Source organism: Rhodamnia argentea, chromosome 8 (assembly GCF_020921035.1).
Source record: "Rhodamnia argentea isolate NSW1041297 chromosome 8, ASM2092103v1, whole genome shotgun sequence".
Classification (NCBI taxonomy): domain Eukaryota; kingdom Viridiplantae; phylum Streptophyta; class Magnoliopsida; order Myrtales; family Myrtaceae; genus Rhodamnia; species Rhodamnia argentea.
Window position 1 is genome coordinate 28171637 of NC_063157.1, and position 21794 is coordinate 28193430.

General features: G+C 40.1%; 1 pseudogene; it reads right to left on the bottom strand.

The window, feature by feature from the left end:
- Window positions 1-2428: 2428 nt before the first annotated feature.
- On the bottom strand, window positions 2429-21151 carry LOC115738148 (annotated as a pseudogene).
- Between the last annotated feature and the right edge of the window lie 643 nt (window positions 21152-21794).

Sequence of the window (21794 nt, forward strand, 5' to 3'; positions counted from 1 at the left end):
CATAGTTTATGTACAATACTCTTGAGTGACATATTCGATTTTATAAACTTTTCAATCGATAATTTAGGTACGGTAACTTTTTAAAAATGTTTATTATAAATGTTATGTCAAATTAGATTTTTGGCTTTTGGATGAACTTTTTTAACATATTATGACACTCAGTGGTCGATGGAAAGTGATGACATGAGCGTCTGTTCAGAAGTCTTGGAACGTAGAGATTTTAGAAAAATAATTATAATATTCAAAGTGACATTTTAGCATTTCTGGATTTGACATCATGGATGACGCATGTATCCTTGCCTCGATTACAATAGCTATCTATCTTGTCGTTGAAAGGGAAAAGCCAAGTTGAAGGTGGAATCCAATTTGGCACTTGTAGATTTGTCGTCATGGATGACGCATGTATAAGTTGTAACTGAGGCCACAACTAAAAACTCTAGTTTTTGGAAAAACATTGTGGCACGAAAAAAGAATTGATTCAAAACACTACAAGAACGTGATAAACATTGACAATGTGAAATTCACAATATATTGTTTTTTCTTTTAATTTTATCCTTGTTAAACTTTCATAATTCTATAAAGAAAAATTCTTTCATGACAGTCCGATAATACTATCGGTTATTTTTTACCGTAGATCCACACACCATCACAGCGTGTTTTACATAAAGCGCTCATTAATTTAAAAATCGTATGATCGGAAATAATGACAATACTGTCGATTTGTTAAGAGTAGCAATTCCCTTCTATAAATACCCTTTCCTCATAGAGGCCATCGACGAGGCTAGATTTAGCCATAGATGAGGCCAAATCTGATTGCCAGCGAGGCCTTGTCTAAGGCCCCCAGGCACTGTGAGGGTTTGGGATACTTCTAAATTTACAAAGGATTAACATTTAAGTTAAAAACCTTACCAAAAAAAAATTAATTTAACCTTACAAAAAAAAAAAAACATTTAAGTTAAAATTTCTTTGCAATGCCCCTTTAAATTATAAATTATCAAACATTTAAGTTAAAAAAACATTTGTATTTAAAAAAAAAATACTTCTTCAACCTAAAATCTTTGTATTTTTTGGAAAAAAAATTTCCAAAATCCAACCAAACACATCTATAAAGAGAACTACCCAGTACCCACCTAGGAGATGGACAGTACGATGGGACTTGTAACTTCATCGTCATCGTGACAGCTCATGAAGATGGCTAGCAGACAAATCTAATTAATCGTAGCCAACTTTTTTTGTTTGGTCGATAATTGTAGCCACCGCAGGAGTCCTCTTGAAGATCGAGGCGTCAACGTCAGTAGCCAATGTTGGTGCCCAAAAACAAAACTAACTGTTGAAAACCATCAACATATAGGATCGTACATGTTGTATCATCGCGAACGTAATAAATAGTTTACGGAAGCATACCTGAATCCATAATGCCAAATTGTTCTTCAGAGTCGTGTAGTTGGCCTTCCAGATCAACACGTACGTAATTCTCGGAGAACCCTTTAAACTTCTCTAAGCACTCTCTCTATTGATGGGATGTAGAAAGAATAAACGTTACGTTTGATCTAGGGACCATAACCACCTTTTATAGATAACTTATCTATTACCTTTTGGGATTCCTCTTGAAGACAACAGATAAGATAACTTATCTCTTATCCTTCGGTATAAGTCCTTTGATATTCCCATTGTAAATAACAGTTATCATCTTTTGGTGTTTCAATGTTATCCCATCATAAAAATTGAAACCGCCACTTTAGTCTCTACACATTAAAGGATCACATCCTATCGGATACATTAAAGCCCATAATAACTTTATCCTCAAATATCACTTTTATCAAGGGCTTAACTTTATATGACAGTATGCATCACATAATTATTCACATATTAGCCCAATATTGGATAAATGATCCAACAGCCAATTGGTAGCGGACTCTACTGCTACGATTGCAACTTGATGATGTAGAGTGAAACGCGGCAATAGGAACTGACGAAACAATCCGCAAGTTCAGAGAGGACTCTCTCCGTGCGATTACCAAACTCAATCACGAGGAAGATTAACAAAATAAAATTTAAAATTTATTACACTTTGATCATTTTAATCGTAATTTTTTTAATTTGTCAATTAAATTATAAATATTTTCACACATTATCAAATGAGTTTATCTGGCCAATTTTAATTAGAAATTGCTCATGTGGACACCGATTGTCTTATATCTCACGATCGGGACCGACGTGAATAATTTTTATTAATAATTTAAATTTTTTATAGCTGAATTTTATCAAACTAAAGCCGTGTATTGATATGAAGTGGAGAGCTAAACTATGAAAACAATCACAATAATTAAACTAGGAAATTCTAACTAATTGGTAACTATTGCCCCGTTATTCGAACAAAATCAACCAAGATCCTAGAAATTGATAACCAATTGATAAATTCAAATGGTCAAACGCCATCCGTCACTACTCCACAAAGCTTCACAAGCACATCTTCCACTTCATCAATCTCTTCATCTCCTTCGTTGCTAATGGTTACGCTCACTTCTATGACTTTGTTCCTCACACTCTCCCCACCTTCCTTCACGACAGCACCCTTGATCACCTTGGCAATCTCCTCTCTCTCTAGCTCTATTCCCCATCACCTCTTATCCGACCTTGACGTCCACGACCAACCTCGTGTTGAGCGACCGGTTGAGATTCATCGGCATAGTGATGATCGGGACTCTTAACTTCATGCCCTCCATGATCATACTGTTGCGCGGAACAAGCAATCGAACAATAAAATAGACAGAACAAGAAAATAAATCGGACACTAGATGTACATGGTTCGGTCGTAGAGACCTACGTCCACGGGAAGAGCAACAACAAATTCCACTATAGAACGAGCGATACACGGAGATTACAAACCACACTCGAGTCACTCAAACACTCTCGGTGTTTTCCAAACTCCAATTACATTCAAGAATACACACAGTGTTTAGCCTTCAATTCCTAACGAAATAATCTCTCAATCTCGCAAAGGAATTACACAAATCTAACCTCAAGATTTAATCGGCTTCGACACTTGAATTCTTGATGTAATTCCACGGAATAAACTCCACGAGCAAGCACTCGACAAACGGTGCTTCAAAGAAGTCTTCACATCAACTACGATGCAAGAGAAAAAAAATAAACCATTGAGAGTTGATATATATACGCCACCACCAAAAGGAGTCCCACGTCGGTCAATGATAGAAGTCCACGTTGATTCGTATGGACAAAGAAGAAATATCTCTTTGACTCGTACATGAAAAGTTGAACAAATCGACTCCGACTCCCACGCATCTATCTTTGCTTGAAATTTGAAATTCTAGATCTTTTGGATAAAGATTAATAACAACTTTTCCTTCTCATGGTCAAAGTCCAACTCCACCTTGGATTCAAAGTGCAAAAAATTAATTCGATCTTGAAGAAAACGACCACAAAGTCTAATTTGGATTTTCTTGTCCAGCACTTTGATTTAGATAAGTTTTATCCATGGCTCATACTCTAGACATATTTCCAACAATCTCCACCTTGGCTCGATGTTTGAGCCAATCTCAATCACAATCGCTTCGCTATAATCCAAACTTCTCGCTACTACTTTCCCACAGCCCTAATTGGCTCAAACGCCACAGACACCATCCAAGTCCAAGCCGCGCTTGAACTTCACCATAACCGTGTACCTCATCAGAATACCAACCGAACATGCATCTTTAACTACTCTACAAGGACATTCCGACACAAGCTCCTTAATTGTAGATAAAGCAAAACCATTATTGCATCCATATCTGTCCGGAGATCGAACACGTACCTTATCAATATCAGCAATTACAGCAACCGTCGGCTCTACGGGCTCCACCTCGCTACAAGCACCATCCGTGTCGATTACCACGCTAGTATCCGCTACCTCGGGAGTTTCTGGTTGTAATTCCACCTCAAGTTGAACACCATTCAGATCTGTTTGAATACTGCTACAAACACTCCTACCCTGAAATCTTGGAGACTCATCAAAGGTAACTTCTCTGTTGCGAACGGGTGAATTTATATTTGAGCGCCACAACCGATAGCCCCGCTCACCTCGTGCATAGCCATGGAATATGCACCTTGCCCTCACATCGAGCTTACCATCACTTACTCGATAATAACACGGGCAACCAAACATTCTAAAAGTAGAATAATTAGCAACGTTACCTGACCATACTTCTTCGGGAGTCCGAAATCTTATCGCGATCGATGGAGATCTGTTCACCAAGTAGCTCGTCATACTAAGCGCATCCACTAGAACTCTTCTAGCCATACCAGTACTAGAGATCATTTTACGGGCCATCTCTAGTAATGTTCTGCTCATCAATTCCGCAAACCGTTGTGGTCTACTGGCACTAGTGCGGTGTTTTACTATGCCCTTTGTCATGCAAAATTTATTTTCCAGCTTCGAACAAGACTCCATGCTACTGTCGGTTCGCACATACTTGATCGACTTAGCAGTTTCCACCTCGATCAAAGCTCTCGACCGCGTGTTCCTGACAACAACATCAAACTTGTGCACCGGCACGTACACCCGTGTCTTCTTTGAGCGGTCGTTAGACTCTCGAACAGATGTCGACGTCTCCGGAGCGAAACCTGTCAATGTCTCACCTTGAAGTTCATACAGGCCACCATGTTTGATTCCTTTCATTATCACCCGAGTACCTCGAACAATCTTGAGAACTCCTCCTTGTCCAGAATACCTGCATCCAGCTGAATCTAGAGCACCCAAGAAAATTAAGTTCTTTTTCAATTCGGGAACGTGTCTTACTCCGGTCAATGTCCTCACAATACCATCATGTATCCCGATTTTAACATCACCAACACCCACAATATCGCATTCAGCATTGTTCCCCAACCGCACTTTACTACTATCCGTGCATCGATAAGTAGCAAACCAGTTCCTATTTGGTGTAGCATGAAAAAAACAACCAGAATTCATAATCCATCCATCAAATGACGAATTCTCGGTGACGGACAAGACCCTATCGACACCATCGGAATCATTAGCTATAGCTGCAACATCATCTGTAGATTCAACTCTAATTCCCTTACCAATTTCGTTTTTCAGCTTTAAGCAATTCCTTCTAAGATGCTCTCTCTTGCCACAATTCCAACAGACGACACCACCGGTCCTAGATCGATTGCGTCTATTTGAGTTCATACTACTTCTACTACCACGAGTATCGGTTCTTCCTCTATTTTCACCTACTAAAGCAATAGATATATATATTCGCCAGATTCTCTTCTACGGATGTCCTCACTTAAAATCAAATCTCGAATAACATCAAACGTCAAACTTGTTGACCCGGAGGAATTACTAACAGCGATATGAGTAGTATTCAAGCTATCAGGCAATGAGGATAATAGAATCAAAGCACATACCTCATCTTCAAAGTCAATATCAACTAAACTCAATTGACTAACAATCACATTGAATTCATTGATATGATTAGCAACAGACGCATATTCGCTCATCTTCAAATTAAACAGACGTCGCATCAAATAGACCTTGTTGATCGCAGAGGGCTTCTCGTACATATCCTACAAGGCTTTCATCAAACCCGCAGTGCTCTTCTCTTTGACGATATTAAACGCGACGTTACGAGCCAACGTCGGTCGAATAACACCCAGTGCTCGTCTATCCAGCAATTCCCAATCAGCTTGTTTCATCGTCTCCGGTTTCTCCCTAGACAAGGGCAAGTGCAGCTTCATCCGATATAGATAGTCTTCAATCTGCATCTTCCAGAAACCAAAATCCTTCCCCTCAAATCTGTCGGTTTTTACTTTTACTTCTTCTATCGCCATCGATTCGCTTCAATTCGACAAACCTGGCTCTGATACCAATTGTTGCGCGGAACAAGCGATCGAACAATAAAATAGACGGAACAAGAAAATAAATCGGATACCGGATGTACGTGGTTCGATCATAGAGACCTACGTCCACGGGAAGAGCAACAACGAATTCTACTATAGAACGAGCGATACAAGGAGATTACAAACCACACTCAAGTCACTCAAACACTCTCGGTGTTTCCGAAGCCCTAATTACATCCAAGAATGCACACAATGTTTAGGCCCCAATTCGTAACGAAATAATCTCTCAATCTCGCAAAGGAATTACACAAATCTAACCTCAAGATTTAATCGGCTTCGACACTTGAATTCTTGATGTAATTCCATGGAATAAACTCCACGAGCAAGTGTTGACACCAAATTTTGGCGATCCTATATTATTATTATTATTATTATTATTATTATTATTATTATTATTCGTTAAATAAAAATACATCTAATTTATTTTTGTCTTATTGCAAAATAGAAAAAGTAAAAAATATATATAATGAATTTTAAAAGAAAAAGAAAAAGAAATAAAATCAGATCGGGCCGGTTGGATCCGAGCTCGCGTAGGCGGAACCCGGATAGTACGACCTAGTTGAGCAATTCTCCTTGTCGATCTATTTTCTTCTCTTTGTTCACTGGCCCACACTTGATTCATTCGACCCAAGTCTTTTTCTTTCCTCTCCTTTTTATTTCTTCTTGTGCTATTTGCCTTTCGCACGTGTGTTTCTCGCTCCAGCCCACTCTCACGTCACTCTCTTCCACTTTATTCACGTCACTTTCTCCTTCACTCATTTACTGCCACACAAATTCACGGTCACTTTTCACACACATCACCCATTGTTATCCGCACAAGAGGCTTGGGCAGAAGCACCACACGTCAGCATCTCTTTCTCTTGTCCACATACAAGGACTGGGTGGGGCAAGTTAAAAAAAGAAAGGGGATAGGGCTCCAAAAGTTCGTTCGGTCGGAGAGAGGAAGAGGAGGTTCGGAGGAAGCTCAGAAAAAGAGAGAGCATAGCAGTTGATCTTCGGGAGCTCACCCACGATTTCGTACATAAAGGTTGGCGTGCTCTCTCTAGCTCGGTTCCCCCGTCTCAGTCCCGGAGCTCGCCGGGCCGAGAACTTTGATTTCTCGGACCGACGAGCCTTGGGTTTCGGTGTCGCCTTAGTCACCGTGGATCCTGTTGTTGAGCTGTTGGTTCGCTTTAGATCGAACACCCATGTCCGGTCCCAAGTTTCTGGTCCATTTTCTTAGCTCATTACTCGTGCCATATCCGTTGGTCTTGATATTAGTTTACTGTCCTAGTCTAGTATTCAACTGTGAGTGGTCTTTTTGAGTGATCAACTATTCGGTGAGGCTGCACCTAGCGAGACGGGGGGAGTTGGTGGAGATTTGAGCCTCGATCGAGTGCGTCGTTGGTGGTCGTTAATCGAGTGCGTCGCTAGTGGTCGTCGGTCCTTCGAAAAGTTGTGGGTTTGTTAGGGCGTGACTTGGCGGTGGCGTTGGCGAACCAATCCGGGAGGTGCGTCGCGGGAGGAGAGTTGAAGTCGGCGTTTGCGTTGGGGATGAGGGCTAGGTCTCTGGCGATGCCGGCTCGGGCGCCGGTGGAAGGTAGGTGCCGAAGTGATGCAAGCTTGGGTAGATGCGACACAAACGTGAACCGAAGGCGACGCGTGTGTGAGTGGTGTGACATACGAACACGGACCAGTGACGGGGCCCCGCATGAACAAAAAGGATGCTGGTTCGGAGCAATGCCAGCCCGATGTGGCGACGGACGCAATCGGACACAAGGTGGGGCAGAACCGGTGGCCATCCGGGAGGTCCGATGGTGTGTGCAGTGGCGGTCCGATGAGCGGTTCCCGGCGTTGCGGCGGCGAGGCGAGCAAAAGCTGTTGGCGTCGCGATGGCGGGAACATCGTCGGTGTTGTAGAGAAGATGGCGCACGAAGAAGATGGTGAACAGGAGAAGACATGATGCTGGGTAGGGATTTAGTCTCCGTTGGGGCCTATTTTGTTTATTTGATTAGGTTTGGGCCCGAGCTGAAGGCTGAAGGAGAGATGGATTGGGTGTGTGATTTGGTCGGTTGGGCTAGGATTAAAAGGAGAAGGAACTCAAGCGGGTTGGCGGAATAAAGAAGAAAAATGGGCCTGAGCGGATGGGTTGGTGAAAAAAAGAGAGGAGCTATTAGGCCTGTGTTGCTTTGTTCCGGAGAGGGGCTGGCTTGGGTATTAGTATTTGGGCCGAAATTAGGCGTGGACCCAGTTTAGTGAAAATAAAATATTGGGCCCGAACCCTTTTGTGTCCACGGGGCCCGAGTCCGGGTCTCTCCCACGGACTGGATCGGGCCCGACGACCTGATCCAAGTTCGGGTCCGAGAACCCGACCCGGACCCGGTCCATTTTAATTAAAAAATATAAATTAAATAATAAAAAAATAAAATTTAAATAATAAAAAATTCAAAAATTCAAAAAAATTCAATAAAACTAGAAAAATTTCAGAAAATTAGAAAATGATTTTTATGACCTTTTTACCCCTAATGTGAATTTTCAAGCCTTAAATTGGCGTTGATTGAAGACCGGTGTCTAAACCGGTCTAATATCGTTGTAATTCGACTTTCGAGTCGAAGTTGTTTGTTTAAATATCGCCATCATAGATTTGGTCCGCATGCGCTTATCCCGATCTTTATTTGGTATATTTACTCGATTAAGTGTTTACAACACTGTCTTTTGAAAAATTGTCCGTTAATCGCTTTTCCTATGAGTTAGGTTAAGGATAAATAGGTAATTGCACGAAATGACGGGAAAACATTATGCATGATCATCTAGTACTTGTTAGATACCCGATAAGCTTAAAATGATATGCAGAATATGTGGTCACATTAGGGAATATCGATTGGTTATGTACCAAAAGGGCGCTAATTATCTAGTTAGTGTAAACAAGTCCCCGAACCTAGAAGCTCTGGTTGCGTAGGAATCGAGATAACCCTCCCGTGTCTCGATTGGTTTCTAGCCGACCCCAACAGGCTAATGGCGACTCTTAATAGCATTTTAATTTGTTAATCGGTAAAAAGAAATCCAATGTCACGCGAGGTAGGACTTGGGAGAGTTCTTGCCATTGATCTATGGCAATACCTCTAAACCCGCCGAACCCTCGCTAGGAGGCCAAAGGCGAGGTCGCGACAGCAAGTACTCAACAAACGGTGCTTTAAAGAAGTCTTCACGTCAACTACGGTGCAAGAGAAAAAAATAAACCATTGAGAGTTGATATACATACGCCACCGCCAAAAGGAGTTCCACATCGGTCAATGATAGAAGTCCACGTTGATTCGTATGGACAAAGAAGAAATATCCTCTCGACTCGTACATGGAAAAGTTGAACAAATCGACTCTGACTCCCACGCATCTATCTTTGCTTGAAATTTGAAATTCTAGATCTTTCGGATAAAGATTAATAACAACTTTTCCTTCTCATGGTCAAAGTCCAACTCCACCTTGGATTCAAAGTGCAAAAAGTTAATTCGGTCTTGAAGAAAACGACCACAAAGTCCAATTTGGATTTTCTTGTCCAGCACTTCAATTTAGATCGAGTTTATCCATGGCTCATACTCGAGACATATTTCCAACACATACTCCCCCCAAAGTGGCTCGCAAATCTGCCGGCACTAGGATGCGCTAGAAACCTAGCTTGTGGTGTCCATCCCTATAACGGCCACCTTCGAATACAGACATGTAGAATCGTAACGTCCCGGGCTCGTTACCTATCTAAGTAACGCGCTCTGCTTTAATTTGATAATACATATAGTATAGCGCATGCAAAAGAGTATATAAACAAATCATCCATGCAAACATACAAGTGCAATCACAATCGATAGACACGGCGACTAAAAGGGTATAGCTTCATAGGGTTTCACTAACTTGTCACACACAATTAGTAAAATCATTCAATAAATTGGTAATATATATGTATGTAGTTTCTTACATTTACCATTTCAAAATACAAATAAACAACGGGGAGGCATCCTCAAAAAGTAACTAGCTCCCATCTCATAATCCATCATCGGTGTACTCCATCGACGCCATCATCTACCACCACATGACCATCATCAAAAAGGGAATGTCATGGTTTCACTTATCTACCAAATCCCGCTTGTGCATAACATCTGCTCCACCTAATGGTGACTCCCACTAATGACCACCACCACTACCGATGCTGCTAGTATAGTTGCTAGCACCAACTAGGGGAGGGGATAGTGGCCCTATCCATGCTCCTAGGCCATATACATATACTGCCACAAAACGATAATGAATACAATAAACTAGGAGTCCCACATCATTGGTCATGATGGTACACACAGTCCGGTAATGCAAATAGGGAGGATACGACTCGGTACGCTCTTCGGACGTACACGCCGTACGAATAGGTGCGCCACAATGGTAATAGGTAGGTATCGGCATACTAACAATTTGAAAAGGGTTTTAATAGCAAGAGTAAATTTATAACTCAGCAAGACAATGCATCTAACCAAACAATTAAACAATCTATTCACTATTCGATTAGATAGAGATCAACAAGCAACAATGCCAAGAATATGTAATACGAACCCCACGGGATAAGCATGGTGAGACAAGTACTATTCGGATATAAGTAAGAGGCGACATTCGATCCACGAAACTCCTTGGGCTACTTTCTTAAGCTCAAGGCCGAATATTCCTCTACAGTTCTATTCTAATCCTCGTCACTTCGTCAACAACCTCGACGATTCCCCACACCGAGGTATAAAACACAAACTTATCAATTGGCCACAACACACGAGCCACACATCTCTATGGAAGATCCCCCAAAGCTCACAGCCCATGTTACCCATGAAATAAAGGTGCTAATTAAACATTAATGCAGACAAGCAAGACCAATCTCTTCCTCCCGCACACCTAATAAGTCCTCGGCCGCACCTCACTTTTTCCCCCTAGTCCGATTCGCTTCAATTCGATGGCATTCAGAGTGATCAACCCTTGATTCCTACTCAACTAGAATCACATGAACGTAGTTCAACAATCAAAACCGACATGCAAGTCCATTTCGTCTAGCCATGCAAGGCAAAACTTCATTCGACATACCCATAATCCAAGTTGGCGCTTCGCACTAATTCGAACTATCAATGGATGGTCTAGTGGTAAGGTTAGAGGTCTACTTGCCTTAGATTGAGCTCAAAGAAAAATGAAGCTCGAATTGCACCAAATGAACAGCGGATCTACTCCTCCTTCGGTACCGGGCGAGTTCGAGAACAATGAGTGAGCAAACGTCGAGGCGATAGAGGATGCCGAGGTCAAAGAAGTGAAGCTAAAAGAATTGTCGTCACCGCCGTTGTCGTCGAGTCAAGCTCAAACGAGTTGGGCGTGGCGCGGCGGCAAATGGACAAAGCTAAACATGGCCATTCGAAACCGAGGGCCCGGAAGCGGCCCGTTGATCGGGCCCACGGTTTCGACCCGGAACCGAAACCAGCCCTCAAGGGCCGGTTCCTGTTTCACAATTGTCGGAACCGGCCCGGAACCGCCGGTTCCGACCCGTAAAAAAAAATATATGAATGGGGGGGGGAAGAGCCGTTGCAATTGCAACAGCCAAATTTAACCCCCCCACCCCCCAAATTTTTTTTTTTTAAAGTTAAATAACCCTCCCCTTCTCTATAAATACCTATCCTTGCCCTTTCATTTTTCTCACAAATCCTCTCAACAATTCTCTCAAATTCTCTCAATCCCGCCTCAATTCTCTCAATCGGATTGCCGATCAATTCTCTCAAAAATAGCAAGTAGAAGCAGAAATCTTGGAAAAGCCAAGATGGCAATGGAAGATTCCGAGTATCCTATTCCTGGATATGATCCTCGTGAGTATACATATTGGGAAGACGACGACGATAATATCAACGTTGTTCCCATTCCAAACGAGCACGTCCCAACACAAGAAAGTCTTCATCCCCCTACTTGTGTCGAAGAAACGTCGATGGCAAATGAGCAGAAACGGAAGGGTCGAGAGAGTAAATCCGACTTGTGGCTACCCTTCGACAAAGTATATGATGAAAGCGAAGGTAAGTATAATATAAATTGTAAAGATTGTTCACAAACATACAAATTTACCAAAGGAGACGGCTATGGAACATTCCATTGGCATCCGACAAAAAAACATTTAACGCAAGCGGGGATTGACACTAGGCAACAACAAATTTTCGAGTACGCCAATCTTAATACTCATCATTTATTCGTTACAATCGATGCACTTTATAAACAAACATGAGTTGAATATGTTGCCTTTAATCATGCTCCATTTTCTACTGGTGTAAATTTTAATTTAAAATATTTGATAAATATTGCGTTGGGTCCGCAAGCTCCAATTATTTCGAAAACTACTCTTAAACATGAACTTTTGCATCTTTATAAAAAAAATTTATTTGGCAAAATTTTTTGCGGAATTCAATGGACATGTCTATTTAGGTAACGATATTTGGAATGATCCTTGGCAAATTTATTCTTATATGGATGTCACATGTCATTGGATAGGTGACCATTGGACCATTCAAAAAAGACTTATTTCATTTTGAGTTTTTGATGAAAAGCATTCGGCTCATAATATTTATAGAATAATTAGACAAGTTTTAGAATGATATAATTTGATAAATAAAGTATTTTCAATTGATTTTGATAATGTCACCGCAAAAATCGCTTCCATTCCCGATTTAGAAAATATTTGTAAACCCTCGTGTGGCAGACAATTTTTTCACATTAGATGTGCTTGCCATGTTTTAAATTTATGTGTACGAGATGGTTTACGAACTCTTGAGACTTCTCTCGCCCCAATAAAGGGTACAATTAAATTTTTGTGCAATCGTGTCCATTTTATGAAAGCATGGGAAAAATTTTGAAAACAACATGGGAGAATGGCAAAAAGATTTCCAAAAGATATTCCGACTTGTTGGAATTCTACCTACGAGTTGCTTCGTCAAACTTTTGATTACAAAGATTTACTATGTATGTTTATTTCGTAAAATATTCCCGAAATTACTTTATTTCCGCAACACTGGGACGTTTGCAAAAAAATTTATAATTTTTGAAATTTTTTAATGATGTTACTAATACTTTATTTGATATTTATTATCCTACTACGCATTTATTTTTAATAGAGTGTGTTAATATTGGTAGTATTTTTAGTAAATATGAAAAAGATAATGAATTAGCTTGGACTATTTTAGTATTGAGAGAAAAATAGTTGCATTATTATTTCAAAATTCCTCTTGTCTATTTAGTTGGTATTATTTGTTATCCACGTATTAAATTAGATGATTTACTAGATTATCTTAATGTGTATTATTATGATTGTTTCCATTTGGAAGATGCAATAGATATTTCAAATATACAATAAGAGGTTAAAGAATCTATAGTTGTATTATATGGAGAATTTTGTAGTAGATATGATTTAAGTGATTGTAGATCTTTACAATCTATCGCCTCACGAAGCGAAGCTGGTGGTTCACTTAGTAGGGGGTACAATATGCTCAAGAGTAGACCAAAAAAAAAAAATGGGCAATAGATAGTATTTTTGAATTATAAAAATATTTAACCACTCAATTTGAGTTTTGTGATGCCGAACACAGTACAAATTTCCAAATCCTAGAGTGGTGGAAGAGTCACTCAATCGATTATCCAGTTTTCACCCTCATCGCTCGCCGGATATTAGTAACCACATCTTCAACGATTGCGGTTGAACACGCATTTAACGCTGGAGGATTAGTTTTGGACTCTCACGGTTCAAGATTAAATCAGGAATTTGTGGAGTTTCAAGCTTGAGTCGACGATTGGATGAAGGCTAGATTTCGACACCAAGAGCTGGATCGAGAACACGAATTTTTTAGGGAGGATTATGGAGATACCACCGGTACGGGTACCACAACGGGTAGCGATGATTGACAATGAGATAAGTTAGGGTTATCAAAGGTAAAAGAACTACATTGACTTTGATTTTTCTATCCCCAAGAAGATATGTAGGTGCTTAATAATAATTCATTAAGTTCAAGCTCATTCCTCCTCTCTCTCTTTTTTTCCCAAATTTTATTACAATGTACAATTTGATTATAATTTATAATTTATTATTTTTATTTCATTATTTATTATTTTCAAAATTAAATTAAAAAAACGAAACCGAAATTGGCCCAAGAATCGGCTTGGAACCTCCGGTTCCACCTTTTGTAGGAATCGAAATTGCCGGTTCTCGAACCGGAATCGGAGGTTTCGAGGAACCAGCCACGTCTAGGCAGAGCTCACAAGGAAGCTCGGGCGAGAGAAAGAGAACCGAATAGTGAGGGGGAGAAAAATGAGAAGGAGAGAGAATGAGTGGGTTTATATAGGTAGGAGACGGCAAGGTCTATTTAGTAGGGAGCTTCGTGCTCAAATTCTATTTTGACCTTCGAACAAATGTTCCACCGAAACGAAACCCGACCATCCACCAATTAAACCTTGATCGTGCTCACTCACTTAATTAAATTCAATTATCCACAGAGCCAATGTTTAAACCCCAAATTACCCTATTCCACTTGTGAATTACTGCGGCGGAACTCAGGTTGTTACAATCCCTCAATCACTAGTCCTCTATCTCGCACCCTTTCTAGGAATCCCTTAGGAAGCGTATCTTCAAGCTTGATGTGATCTTCCACCGGAAATTTAACCACCCAAATGAAATCGATATTGCTAAACTCCAACCCATAAGCTGTCTCTTCTCTTTCCTTCTCCGTAAAGAAGTACTCCATGCCGAAGGACGTGAATATGATCGATGATCTTCCTTTTGATGGAGCCACTCAATTATGTGATTCCCATCCTCTTGGATAGGGTCTTAAACCAGCGATCGGCACGGCTTTCTTCCCTAAAAGATCACTTAGGTAGTCGATGTATTTGCCCTCCAATTCTCTAAAGGCCTTCAAGAAGATTAGGCCAAAAGATTGGTCGATGCATCGCGCAACCCTTTCCATGTCACTCATGCCACTCTCCGATGCTTATTCTACTTGGTTCCTATACTTTACCATCCATTGGTTATGAAGACGAATCGCATTGAAAGGATACTCATGCCCCGACTTCTTGATGGAGTGAAGTACGTATGAACTCGAAGTTGCTGCTACACTCACAAAGTTGATTTCCGGGATGCCGTGCGACCTCGCGACTTTGGGCTCCCATGAGAGGAGATAATCGAAGATAAGCAAATCGGGTTGGCGATGAACGATGATGTCGAAGAGGTTGGGGCTTGCCAAGTCCAAGGTCATCTTAAGTTTCAGCATAAGGTGAGCCGGTAAGCCCTAGTTGCGTGGTATTGAGGAGGGAGACCAAGCAAAGATGGGACATGGAGCTCTACCAGCTCAATGGTGGAGCAATATTCATGGGGGATTTTTATTGAAAAAATGTCTCGAGTTTGTACCTAAAGCGAAAATATGAATATTTTGAATTGGATATTTCTTGTTTTGCTTGATATCAACACTAATACTCCAGATTTTCGACCAAGAAAAGGAAATAAAAAGGAAGCTTGGACTTTGTTTTGATATATACGGAAATCAAATTCCCATGTTGAAGTCGGTAACAAATTAGCAAAGTGGAAAGTCTTGGGTGAACCGAATATACATAAATTCCTCATTCATGTTGACCGTTGATTTCAGCCTCTATTTATTCCTTTTATTGTTATTGATATATTTTTCATTATGGAGTCTATAATATATGTAGCTAAGAAGTGACACTTTACGTGAGTGCTTATAGACGCAATTGTTATCAATGCATGCAATCTTGAAGCGCCTTTTTCGATCGAGTACTTGGTGTGGGTTTTGTTCAGGGAATTACATCAAGGATTAAAGTATTGAAGCAGATTAAATCCTATCATAAGATTTATGTGCAAATTCCTTCGTGAGATTGATAGATTATTTCAAGAGAAATTATGGAGATAAACATTTGTGGGTTATATTGGATGTAATTGGGGCTGAGAAACACTAAGAGTGTTTGAGTGACTTGAGGATAATCTGTAATTTTGTTGTAGCGCTTGATCTATAGAGAAATTTGTTGCTGCTCTCCCCAAGGACGTGTTCTCTACAACCGAACCACCTTAATTTGGTGTCCAATTTATTTATTTTTTTTGTTATTTATTTTATAGTTCAATCGCTTGCTTCTACAACAATTGGTATCAGAGCTAGGCTTGCTTGAGTTGAAGCGAATTGTTGATGACTAAAGAAGGTAAAGTGAAAATCGACAGATTTGACGGGAATGATTTTGGTTTCTAGAAAATGCAAATGAAAGATTATCCATACTAGATGAAACTGCACTTAGCATTGTCTAGGGAGAAGCCAAATACAATGAAGCAAGTTAACTAGAAGTTTCTCGATAAATGAGATATGGGCTTTATTCGATTGACAATGGCTCATAACATCGCGTTTAATATTGTGAATGAGAAGACTACTGCGATTTTTGATAAAAGCCCTATCGGATATGTTCGAGAAGCCCTCTGTGATCAATAAGGTCTATTTGATGCAACGTCTATTTATTTTAAAGATGATCGAAGGTGCGTCGGTTGCTAATCATATCAATAAATTCAATGTGATCGTTAGTAAATTGAGTTCAGTTGATATGGACTTAAAAGACGAGATGTGTGCTTTGATTATCTTCATTGCCTAATAGTTGTAATACTATTGTTAATGTCGTTAGTAATTCCTCTAGGTAAACAAGTTTGACATTTGATGGGATTCGAGATTTAACTCTGAGTGAGGACATCCGTAAAAAAGAATTTGGTGAATCTATATCTATGGCTTTAGTAGGTGAAAATAGAAGAAGAATTAATACTTGTGTTGGCAGCAACATAAACCTGAATAGATGTAGTCATTGTAGAACTTGTGGTGATGTTTGTTCGAGTTGTAGCAAAAGAGAGCATCTTAGAAGAGATTAATTTAAGCTAGAGAATGAGAACGGTAAGGGAATTAGAGTTGAATCTCGGATAATGTTGCACCTGTAGCTGATAGTGATTCGGATAATGCTGATTGTATTTTGTTTGTTAATGATTATTTGTCTTTTGAAGGATGGAATATGGATTCTAGTTCTTCTTTTCATGCCACACCAAATAGGAACGGGTTTACTACTTATCAGTAAATAAATAACAGTAAAGTGTAGTTTGGAAACAATGCTGAATGCAATTTTGTAGGTGTTGGCGATGTTAGAATTAGAATGCATGATGGCATTGTGAGAACATTGACTGGAGTGAGGTATGTTCCGGAGTTGAAGAAATATCTAATTTTCTTGAGTGCATTGGATTCAGTTGGGAGTCGATATTATTTAGAATGTGGAGCTCTAAAAATTATTCGAGGTGCCTTGGTGATATGAAAGGAATCAACTATAATGGCCTGTAAAAGCTTCAAGGTGAGATGGTGTTGAATTTCACCTTGGAGATGTCGGATGCATATGTTCTGAATTATGGCATATGCATTTGGAGCATATTAGATAGAGAAGTCTAAAGGATCCAAGTAAAAAAATTAATTGTGTGGTTATATTGCTGAATTTCTGAATGTGTGCAAGTGTTGTGATTTAGATCAATGGTGAAAAGTGCAGTTAGTACAATTGTTAGAGAAACCACGAAAATTACAGAATTAATTCACTTGGATGTGCGCAGGTTGTTGCGGCTTCCTTCGAGGAAGAGCGCTAGATTTATGCTAATTGTTGTCAGCACAAGTTTGAGGCTATTGTCATGACTAGGCATCTGATAGCTTTGATAAAATAGGAAACCGGTAAAACGATCAAGCTTGTACAAACCGACAAAAGCATGGAGTTCTGATTGAAGTCGTTAATCGACAAAAACATGGAGTTCTAATTCAAGCTGTTGAACGAACTCTACATGAAGGAAAGCATGATGAGACACTACATTAGTACCAATAAACCATAACATGTTGCAAAATTGATGATTAGAAAGTTACGAGAGACGGCTCATAAAATATTCTCTAGTGCTAATATAGCTAGGAAATTCCAATCGGATGCGATTAGTACAATGAGCTACCTGGTGAATAGATCCCCATTGACTGTGATTTGATGTGGGACTCCCGAAGAAGTGTGATTAAGTAATGCAGCTGATTATTCTATTGTTAGAATATTTAGCTGCCCCATGTTGTGTTGGAACTAGTGATGGTAAGTTTTGTGGAAGGGCAAGAAAATGCATGTTCATGGGCTATAGATAAGGTAAGCAAGGTTATCGGTTGTGGTGCTCAAAATTAAATTCACCACTTATTAGCATAGAAGTTATATTTGACGAGTCTCTAGTACTTCTGAGTAGAAGTGTTATTAGCAACGCTTATATGGATCTAGGTGGTGCTTAACTTGAGTTGGAGTTGCAACAAAAATCTCCTAAGATAGCGTGTACTAGGGAAGTAATCGACGGGATGCAGCTCATAGCGAGGTAGAACCCGTAGAGCCAACGGTTGTTGTAACTGCTATTATCGACAAGGTACATGTTTGATCTCTTGATAGATGTGGATGAAACAGTGGTTTTGCTATAGTTGTGATAGAGTAGGTTGTGTCAAAATATTGTTGTAGAGAAGTTAAAGGTACATGTGCAATTGGTGATCTAATGAGGTCCTCGGTTATATTGAAGTTCAAGCGAGGTTTGGACTTGGAAGATATCTGTAGCGGTTGAGCCTATTGGGGCCATGAGAGACTTATAGCGAACTTGATATTATTAGCAAAGCGATTGTGACTGGACTCAAACGTCGAGCCAAGGTGGAGATTGTTGAAAATATGTTTCAAGTTTGTGCTCAAAGCAAAAACCCAAATATTCAGAATTGGATATTTCTTATTTTGCTTGATATCAATACTAATACTCCAACCATGGAGATCGTGTTCACTGGCACTCTTTTATATGGGACAGTGCATTTGCACCGCATGATGCCTTTATTATGTGGCTAGCCTCCCATAACCGTCTACCTACTCAAGTGTTGTTAATCCGATACCGTAGAATTGATGACGCTGTAGTGCTTTCTGTCATGGTAGACTGGACTCAATAAACCATCTTTACTTTGGATGCCCTATCACGCATGGCCTTACATCTGTCTGGGCATCAAAGTGTAATTTGAGTTGGTGCAATCGTCCGTGGGATGATCACATTCAGTGGGCCAAGCAACATATAGGTGGCCAATCCTTTTGTCATCGTATTGCCGGGTTCTCTCTTGGTGCCATATGCCATATCATTTGGACAGAGAGGAATAATATTATTTTCCGAAATAAACCTCTCTTTACACCAGCTATTATTTTGCACCTCACCAAAAGGGTTAAGGACAAAGCCGTCTCCCTTGGTCCCCTTCGTGACCACCCTCGCAATAGAAGTCTGCAGAGAAATTGGGGCTTATCTGCCACCATTTTTGAACATCCTTGACATGCTGCATAAGTTCAATGCATACTGTTTTCTTGCTGCAAAAATATAGGTTGCTGCCACTTACTGCTTTTTCAGGCTGCTATCATCCCATCTGCTAAAGGCCAACACATATCTCTGTGGGTTCTGTGTACTTGGTGATGCATATTGATGCCGTTGGTTGGTTCCTGCTATGGATCTTCCTCTACAGCCTCTTCATGCCTTGGCTTCCACTACTATCTTACTTGGGGGGGGTGGGGGTGGGGCGAATAGTAGTTGATTTTTGGATGACTTCCTGTGACATGATGATCCTGCTATGCTGCTACTTCAGTCTTGGGTGACGCCTATTGCTGCCGTTGGTTCACTTCTATCACGCCTTGCTGCATCAGACTTTCAGTATTGCTGCTGCTCGATACTTGAAGCCTCAATTCAAATGCCTTCCTGCTGGATTGATATTTTCTCTGTCTTCCTCTGGGATCCCATGTGTTCTTGGGGCTTTCACCCTCGGTTTTTGCCTTGAGGGTATGTTTTCTCCTTTTGTATTAGCTTCTTCCTTTTTGTTGTCTTAAGGCTTTGTATACCTGTACCTTTTTCCTTCTATCTGTGCTGTTTGTTTCCTTCTGCTGTTGCGGTTCTCCTACCCTAGACTGCACGGCCTTCTCCTCCTGCTGCTGGCCTCCCCTCTACCTTTTGGACGCCTCCTAGAAGACTTGATGCTGCTGTTGGTGTTGATCCTTACTGCTTCATGCCTACGGCTGATCTTGGATGGCTTCCCTCTCTGCTGCTCAGGAGCTTACAAAGTTGCTTATGCTCGGTTCTGCTTGCTTGGACCTCGGCTGATGCTTTAACAATTCTGTGGATTCTGCTGCATATACCATGCTCTCCAAGACCAACTCTTCTCACTTGGATACCTCTTTGTATAGGTGTTGCTAACTTCGGTGCTTTGGGGTTTCTCCTTTCTGTTGTAGTGGCTCTGTTTTCCCGTACTTCTTTCATGTTGTTAGGGCTGCATGTTTAGCCTCTTGTTGTTTCTTCTTGTCGTCTCTGTCTTGGGTGAATGCATCCTACACGATGCTATATATTTTGCAATCAGTTCACCATTGAACCCTCGCTGGCACAACGTTGCCATCCATGGTTCATGATTTTTGTGTCCGGTTTTTACTTGTACCTAGCCTTTTGAAAAGTTCAATACACACTTACCTTACCAAAAAAAAAAAAAAATACAAATACTCCAAATTGGTGACCAAGAGAAGGAAATAAAAAGGAAGCTTAGACTTTGTTTTGATATATACGAAAATCAATTCCCGAATTGAAGTCGGCAACAAATCAGCAAAGAGGAAAGTTTAGGGGTATATGCAAAGAAGAAGCGCCACTTCACATGAGTACATGTAGACGCAATTGTTATCAATAGGTGCAACCTTGAAGCGCCGTTTTCGACCAAGCACTTAGCATGAGTTTTGTTCGTGGAATTACATCAAGAATTCAAGTATTAAAGCAGATTAAATCTTGTCGTAAAATTTGCTTGTTATTTCTTTCATGAGATTGAGAGATTATTTCATGAGGAATTGTGGGGCTAAATACTTGTGGGTTATTAAATGTAAGTAACTCGAGCATGCTTTATAATCTCCGTGGTATCGTTTGATCTAAAGTAGAATCCACTGATGTTCTTCCCGTGAATGTAGGTTTCTATGATTGAATCACGTAAATCTGGTGTCCAATTTATTTTCTTGTAATATCTATTTTATTGTTCGATTGCTTGCTTCCACAACCATTTCGATGGAACTAAGGTTGACATAACTTGAACATAGCAAGACGGGGAAGTTCCTCTTTGAGAGCTTTTTGGCTAGCTCTAGAAATGGACCTTTGTGACCATAAGCAAGCCATGGAAGCGTGAGAACCGTAATGGTTCATGTGGTCGTAGCCATGCTTGGTATGATTTTTCTCGTTCTCCGCTTTTCATGATTTTGATTTCAAATGGCGTGTTGATCATCTATCATGGGTTCTTCCTTCTTTCTTTAATATTTCTTCCTCCTATAGGTATTAAATCAAGACACTTTTGTGTCTGCCCATATAAAACGGCTGAATCCAAGTACATTTGGCGTTTACGTAACGGTGTTTGGCCGAAATCTATTGGTCGATGAAGGATCATTCAACAAATGTTAGATTTTCGATTTTTTAAGTGAATTGAGTTAAGTGACGATTCAGATAGGAATTATGTTTATGGAATATACTACTAATGATAACAAAATTGAAAGAATAAAGACTTTTGAAAAATAATGATGAATTAATATATTAAACTATAGAAATTCGATTAGTGTTCTTGATTGCGAATCATTTACAACTTAATCTACTTTGGGAACTCACTATTTTCAACTGCACATTCTTATTCATAAGCAATTATAATATCCGGTATTCTGTCCAGTTTGACTTTTTCTATTTTCTTCTACTAGTGTGGTTGACCGCCAATCACTGTATGTAGATAACGCCTTGGTTTGTCATTGTTCATTGATGACACCGTAAGTTAGGA